Source organism: Arachis stenosperma, chromosome 1 (assembly GCF_014773155.1).
Source record: "Arachis stenosperma cultivar V10309 chromosome 1, arast.V10309.gnm1.PFL2, whole genome shotgun sequence".
NCBI lineage: Eukaryota > Viridiplantae > Streptophyta > Magnoliopsida > Fabales > Fabaceae > Arachis > Arachis stenosperma.
The window spans coordinates 52111395-52120280 of NC_080377.1; positions in this window are offsets into that span (position 1 = coordinate 52111395).

Below are 8886 nucleotides of genomic sequence, written 5' to 3' on the forward strand. Positions count from 1 at the left end.
TATTTTGATATTTGTCATTGACTCATCATTGGTATTTAGATTCTTTTATTATTATTCTTTACTATCGAATTTTTTTATAAACAACTACTACAAAAAAAATGCTAAGAACCGTCAGAGTTATCGTCGGATTTAGCATCGTCTATTATCGTCGAATTTAGCGTTGGGTTTTGCATCGAATATACGGCAACTTGGATTTTTCGAAATGTTATCGTTGGATGAAAAGGAGGACTCATCGTGTGGGAGAAAGTCTTCATATATGGGAGGTGGTTCATAAGGGTGAGAGTGTTGAGGTTGTGTATATGGAGGTAATTAGTCAAAGGAGATTTTGAGAGTATTGGTGTTAGAATGGTAGTGTTGGTTCTAAGTATGGTTCATATGACTCATATGATTGTTCTTGAGACACATAAGGTTGGTGATATGGTGGTGGATATGGATTAGGATCATATGGAGGTGTTTGGTAGTAAGATGGGACTTGTGAATATGGTGGTTGAGTACAATGTTGAGGAGGTGGTTGATAGGTTGAGGTTGATAACCATAGGGAGGCCCACCATATCTATTGGATTGGTAAGCATTATGGGGTGGATTATGATCATAGTAGACCGGAGGAGGTTGTCCATAAGAACATAGCTCCTCCTGCAATTGATTTTTCGATCCATAATATGAACCATCATTGAAGTTTCTATTTCCTACAACATAGTTACAACTAAACTCAAAACCAAAAGGGTGAGAATTCATGTAGAAAGAAGAAAATAAAAATAAAAGCTATCAAGAAACAAAGAAAAATACACTTCTAACTACTAACAAAAATAAGCAAACAAACAAAAAGCAAACTATTCACATATGCATATATTCACAATAACCAAAATATGACACACAATTGTAATTCCTCAGCAACGGCATAAAAAACTTGATACCAGCCAAATGTTGGTTTAGAATTTCTCAAAAGGAATCTCATCGCAAGTATAGTTCCAAACTAACAAATGACCCATATCAGAGTTTAATTTGGTGTCACAAATTCAAATAAATAAAAACCGAGAGTTTTAAATTTCGGGTCGTTTCTCAAAGAAATTGTAGTGAGGTGTGTGTATCATTGGCTATGAGAAAAAGAGGTTTGAAATGCAAAAGACAAAAAATTAAATGACAAAAAAGTAAAAAGCAAAAAAAGAAATTTAAGTGCTAAAAGACATCTTGGCAAGGATTGAGAGTTAAAGTTTTCTATCCAAGTCATTGACCACAAACATGGTAATTAAGAAGAGTTAATCTCACTTTGTCATCCCCAAATATTGAAAAAAAAAGTTAAATAGGCATAATTGATCTTAATCCACAAATCTTAGCCAACTCACTAGTTAGACTTAGTGAAAGACTAACATCAGTGGAAATAAAATCAACTCACAATCCTAAATTACCAACCAATATTAGACATCAATGACTCAAGGTCACCTAAGTCCTCAATTTCAAGCCAAGAGTGCAAAATCTACTCTAAAACTAGAAAAGGCATTTTAATAAATACTTAGAATGTATAAAAGAAAAAGCATGGTAAGTTACATGAATAATAAAATCTATAACTACCAAAACAAGAAAACAATAATCACAAATTAGACAAGCATCATTAAACATGAAAATGATTAAATTGCATTAAAAGTAAACAAGAATTCAACGAGTGTTCATAACCTAAAATTAACAAAATAAAGAAACTAACAAATAAAACTAAGCAAATTAAGACAACAGAATAAGAAAATGTAAAGAAAACTAAATTAAAACAAGAATTAAAACCTAAATATAAGAAGAAACTAAACTAAAAACTTTAAAATTCTAGAGAGAAGTTGGAACTCTCTCTCTCTAGGAATTAACCTAAAACATGGTTCTAAACTCCTACTATGCTCCTTTTTTTATCACCTTGAGTCTTGCCTCCATATGCATCAAAAATGAGTTGGATTGGGGCCAAAATGGGCCTAAAATTGCGATCTACGTATTTACTTAAGTAAACCACATGCTGCTACTCGTGCGTACGTAACTACCATGCGTACACACAATTGGACAAATTTTTAAAACTTCATTTCTTCATGATTTCTCTACTTTTGCATTCTTTTTCTCCATTTTTTTAAGTCATTCTTACTTTCTAACCTTAAATCACTTAAACAAACATATCAAGGCATTGAATGTGATAAAAGTGAATTAAATTTAGCAATTTTAAATCATAAAAGGTATGTTTTTCGCAATTAAGTACAATTAGGAGAGATTCACAAAAACATGCAATTTCAATGAATAAATGTAAGATAAGTTGATAAATTTCAATCTTTTCAACCCAAAATTCATCATAAAATAGGGGTTTATCAACCATCGTCGGGTGGAATAACATACCGAATCTTTGCTCTGGAAGGAGCTGCAATGGGTGTGGGCAATGACTACTGGTTAGAGTAGAAGAAAATCGATGCAGCACATCTGCATGTGTTGCTTAACTGTGACAAGATTTCACCGTACCTCATGTGAGTTTATTAAGTCCTTGTAAATATTGTAATCAGTAACATTCTATCTTCTTAATCTAATAAAAACTTCTTTAACTTATTATATCATATAGGTTATTCCAAGAGGCAAATCATGATACCTCATTAAACAACTTTTCACGTTAGTTCAGAGAATACGTCAGCGTACAACTAACTAACACAATAGGAACCCTTAGCTCGGCTATTACGGATGATGATATCATTGAACTTGGAGTAAGTCACGATGTACTACCACAACAGGACGACGATGTTCAAGAAGAAGACGAGGTCGACGTGGACGAAGAAGAGGAAGATGAGTTCGATTATCAGGAAACTACCTTAAAAAATGAGGATGGTGAACCAGAGGAAGAAGATGATGAATCTGAATATGGTTAATATAAATATTGTTCTATGATATGTATAATTCTTTACCAAACTTTGAGAAAATGTAATGTAATTAACATTGTTTTAGATATATCAATTACCATCATTCCGTATTTTTACGTTATATGCTTGATATTTCACTTCAAGCTTAAAGCACTGTTTCAATTATGCTTGTTATTAGGTTATGCTATAAATGGATGGAAAATGACTATTTAAAAAAAATAAAAAATTCTTCCGTCGTTATTACCGTTGAAATTTACCGACGGTAACAAACCAATATTTTTTTTAAAAAAATCTCCAATAAACTTTCTGTCAGAATTTATGTCGGATTAATTTGATCTGACGGTAAAATAGAGCGGATACTTATAAAGTGGCACCAACATTACCGTCGGATTAATCTGATGGTAACTTTCAATAGATTTTGTTATATATTCTACCACTAAATCTGACAAAAATTAGCGTCGAACTCAATAAATCCGGTGGTAAGTATTCTCTAGCGAGGTTTATACTGGCACATTTATTTCGATGATAAATTGGTTACCGTCTGATTTATCTAGAAAATTCGCCGATAACTTTGACGGTACTCGACGACTTTCTTGTAGTGATCAGGACATGAAGCCCAAAAAGAAAGAAAACTAGACAAACAATATCTTAAAGAAAGCAGTTCCAATGAAGTCTGCATGAAAACTTAATACACGAGAGAATAGAGAAGAAGAAATAACATCCCAACTGAAGCTCATATCCTTGCCATGCCAATCTATCTGCACAAGCATTCACTTCTCAGAACTCGTAAACGATGTTCCAATTGCTTAGCCTACTGCAACAATCTTTAATAGCCAAAACTAATGCTCTTGTAGAGTGCAACTTGATGGTTTCTTGAAGGAAGAAACTTATTGCTACTTTAGAATCCACCTCAAATATTCATGTATTCAAAGTTTAGAGCTAAGTCCAATCCTAATAGAATACCTCAGAGCTCTGCTAAAGTCACTGTACAGCTACCTAAATTTGCACTATAACAAGCCAAAAACTTGCCTTCATGGTCTCTTAATATACCTCCGCAAGCCGCCTGACCGTCCTTTGTAACAGAGCCATCACAATTGAGCTTAATGCAGGGAGGTTTGCGGGGGATCCAACGGATTTGTTTCTTAGCAAAGCATCCAACCTTTTTTCTTGCCCGAGATATCTCCTCATGCACTGAGTTATACTCTTTAGTTAAATGTAAAAACAAATCATGGATCTTACATTCATCTACTGCATTGTCCCTCTAAAAAATATGCTTGTTGCGATGATACCAAAGAGAGCATAGGGTGCACATAAACAACAAAGGCCAAGGAATGCCTTGGTAATGAAATTGAAATGATAATTTCTTTAACAACCAGGAAAAGAGTAGTTGGCTAAAAAACATATCGGAACTCAATGAAGCGTCAATGCTCATCCATGTATTCTTTGCGATTCTGCAGTCGCAAAGGACGTGGAGCAAAAACTCTGAAGAAGAATCCCAAATCGAACAAGTATCCTCTTGGGTCATGTACCTGCGAGCTCGAACCTCATTTGTCAAAAGGGCTTTATTAGCAACCAGCCAAAGAAAGGTGCATATCCTTTGAGGGCTTCAACTTTTCAAATTCTCAAAAATAAATTAGTCCTAGAATCCTCGGAGGAGTTCAAGTAGATAAAGCATGCTGACTTAATGCTAAATCTACTGTTGGAATTAAGAAATCACGCTATCTGATATCTCCCAAGTTTGCTTCTGGAGTCTTCAAGGATGAGAAAACAGGGACCTAGTCCTCTCCTAAAACCTCCTCAATTTTACCTAAATTCTATTTGCCATTTGCAGCATATTCACTTACCATGACGTTCAGCATATCCTCCAATATATTTGGTTGAGTGAAGACTTCAAGTTTATTCACATCCGGAATCCAATGATCTTTTCAAAATCGAGCGCTATCACCATCACCGATCCGTCATATCAAATTTCTTTCAAATTTAAGCCACACTTGAGCGATATCTTTCCAAGCATTTGATCAAGATTGAAATTTCTTGACGATGGACATGGTATTCTCCCCATATTTATATTTTTTTCTGATTACCTTGATCCAACGAGCATTCCTATTTTGCACCAAGTTCTATACTAATTTCATGAGATTAGTATTGTTTTCTACTCTGTTTAGTCTAAAACCCAAGCTGCCAATTTTTTTTGGTAAACATAATTTCTCCCAACTAACTAAATGGACCTTCTTATTAGTACTGCTGCTTCTCCACATGAAGCTCTTGCAAACTTGACCAATTTTGTCACACATGCTTAGTGACAGTCTCATTGTTTGTAAGAGATAAGTGATGAGCAGATAATTTATATGCTTTTCGGCATTGTTTTTACGTAGTTTTTAGTAGGATCTAGCTACTTTTAGTGATGTTTTTATTAGTTTTTATGCAAAATTCATATTTCTGGACTTTACTATGAGTTTGTGTGTTTTTCTATAATTTTAGATATTTTCTGGCTGAAATTGAGGGATCTGAGCAAAAATCTGATAGGAGGCTGAAAAAGGACTACAAATGCTGTTGAATTCTGACCTTCCTGCACTCAAAATGGATTTTCTGGAGCGACAAAAATCCAAATGGTGCGCTCTCAATTGCGTTAGAAAGTAGAAATTCAGGGCTTTCCAGCAATATGTAATAGTCTATACTTTATTTCTAGTGTAGACGATGCAAACTGGTATTCAACGCCAGTTCCATGCTGCATTCTGGAGTAAAACGCCAAAAACACGTTACAACTTGGTGTTTAACCCCAAGAGAAGCCTCTGCACGTGTAAAGCTCAAGCTCAGACCAAGCACACACCAAGTGGGTCCCGGAAGTGGATTTCTGCACTTAGACTTATTTCTGTAAACCCTAGTAACTAGTCTAGTATAAATAAAACTTTTTACTATTGTATTAGACATCTTTGGATTATCTTTTGATCCTTTGATCATGTTTTGGAGGCTGGCCTCTCGGCCATGCCTGGACCTTTATCACTTATGTATTTTCAACGGTGGAGTTTCTACACACCATAAATTAAGGTGTGGAGCTCTGCGGTACCTCAAGTATTAATGCAAAGTACTGTTGTTCTTCTATTCAATTTACGCTTATTCTTATTATAAGATATCCATTCGCACCCAAGAACCTGATGAATGTGATGATTATGTGACGTTTATCACCTTCTCACTTATGAACGTGTGCCTGACAACCACTTTCGTTCTACATGCAAATAAGCTTGAATGAATATCTCTTGGATTCCTTAATCAGAATCTTCGTGGTATAAACTAGAATCCATTGGCAGCATTCTTGAGAATTTGAAAAGTCTAAACCTTGTATGTGGTATTTTGAGTAGGATTCAGGGATTGAATGACTGTGACGAGCTTCAAACTCGCGACTGTAGGGCGTGGTGACAACGCAAAAGGATAGTAAATCCTATTCCTGCATGATCGAGAACCGACAGATGATTAGCCGTGCGGTGACAGCGCACCTGGACCATTTTTACTGAGAGGACGGACGGTAGCCATTGACAACGATGATCCCCCAAGATACAGCTTACCATGGAAAGGAGTAAGAATGATTGGATGAAAGCAGTAGGAAAGCAGAGATTCATAAGGAATACAGTATCTTCATGCGCTTATCTGAAATTCCCACCAATGAATTACATAAGTATCTCTATCTCTATTTTATGCTTTATTTATCTTTATATTCGAAAACCATTATAACCATTAGAATCCGCCTGACTGAGATTTACAAGATGACCATAGCTTGCTTCATACCAACAATCTCCGTGGGAACGACCCTTACTCACGTAAGGTTTATTACTTGGATGACCCAATGCACTTGCTGGTTAGTTGTGCGAAGTTGTGAAGAATGTGTGTGAAACATAGTATTGTGCACCAAGTTGTTAGAGCCATTGCTAGGAATTGTTCGAGTTGTGAAAAGTATGAGTCACAATTTTACCTATCAAGTTTTTGGCGCCGTTGTTGGGGATTGTTTGAGTTTGGACAATTGACGGTTCATCTTGTTGCTCAGATTAGGTAATTTTCTTTTCAAAAAGTTTTCAAAAATCTTTCAAAATTATTTCTTCGTTTTCATTTTTCAAAAAAATAATTTTTGAAAAAAATAAAATACAAAAAATTAATAAAAAAAATCAAAAATATTTTTGTGTTTCTTGTTTGAGTCTAGTGTCAATTTTTAAGTTTGGTGTCAATCGCATGTTTTTAAAAATTTGTGTATTTTTCGAAAACTCATGCCTGGTGTTCTTCATGATCTTCAAGTTGTTCTTGGTAAGTCTTCTTGTTTGATCTTCATATTTTCTTGTTTTGTGTCTTTTGTTATTTTTCATATGCATTTTTGCATTCATAGTGTCTAAACATGAAAATTTTCTATGTTTGGTGTCTTGCATGTTTTTCTTTTCTTGAAAATTTTTCAAAAATAAGTCTTGATGTTCAACTTGATCTTCAAAGTGTTCTTGGTGTTCATCTTGACATTCATAGTGTTCTTGCATGCATTAGTTGTTTTGATTCATAATTTTTATGTCTTGAGTCCTTTTGTTATTTTTCTCTTTTCACATTAAATTCAAATATATATATATATATATATTTTTTCTTCATTGTACTCATAAATTTCGAAATCTTTGGGTTGACTTAGTCAAAAATTTTTAAAATAAGTTGTTTCTTGTTAGTCAAGTCAAGATTTCAATTTTAAAAATCTTATATTTTCAAAACTTTTTCAAAAATCAAATCTTTTTCATTTTTTATTTATTATTTTTGAAAGTTTTTAAAAATTGATTTTCAAAATCTTTTTCTTAATTTTATTTCATAATTTTCGAAAACTTTACTAACAATTAATGTGATTGATTAAAAAAATTGAAGTTTGTTACTTTCTTGTTAAGAAAGGTTCAATCTTTAAATTCTAGAATCATATCTTTTAGTTTCTTGTTAGTCAAGTAATCAATTTTAATTTTAAAAATAAAATCTTTTCCAAAATATCATTTTCAATCATATCTTTTCAAAATATCTTTTTCAAAATCAATTTCAAAATCTTTTCCAACTTCTTATCTTTTCAAAATTGATTTTCAAATCTTTTTCAACTAACTAATTTGTTTCTTATCTTTCTCAAAACCACCTAACTACTTTTCTCTGTCTAATTTTCAAAAATCACCTTCCTCTTTTTCAAAATTCTTTTAATTAACTAATTGTTTCAAATTTTAATTTTAATTTTATTTCTTCTCTTAATTTTCGAAAATTACTAACTATTTTTCAAAAACAATTTTTGAAAACTCTTCTCTCTCATCTCTTTCTATTTATTTATTCATTTACTAACACTTCTCTTCATATTAAAATTCGAACCCTCTCTTCCTCTGTGTTCGAGTCTTTTTCTTCTCCTTTTTCTATTCTTTTCTTCTTCTACTCACATAAAGAAATCTCTATACTGTGACATAGAGGATTCCTCTTCTTTTTTATTCTCTTTTTTCATATGAGCAAGAGCACGGACAAGGACATTCTTGTTGAAGCAGATTCTGAACCTGAAAGGACTCTGAAGAAGAAGCTAAGAGAAGCTAAAGCACAACAATCCAGAGAAAACCTTACAGAGAATCTCAAAAAAGAAAGAGACATGGCCGAACCCAACAATAATGCAAGGAAGATGCTTGGTGATTATACTACACCTACTTCCAATTTTTATGGAAGAAGCATCTCAATCCTTGTCATTGAAGCAAACAATTTTCAGCTGAAGCCTCAACTAGTTGCTCTAATGCAACAGAACTGCAAGTTTCATGGACTTCCATAAGAAGATCCCTATCAGTTTTTAACTGAGTTCTTGCAGATTTGTGATACTGTTAAGACTAATGGAGTAGATCCTGAAGTCTACAGGCTCATGCTTTTCCCTTTTGCTGTAAGAGACAGAGCTAGAACATGGTTGGACTCACAACCTAAAGATAGCCTGGACTCTTGGGATAAGCTGGTCACGGCCTTCTTGGCCAAGTTCTTTCCTCCTCAAAAGCTGAGC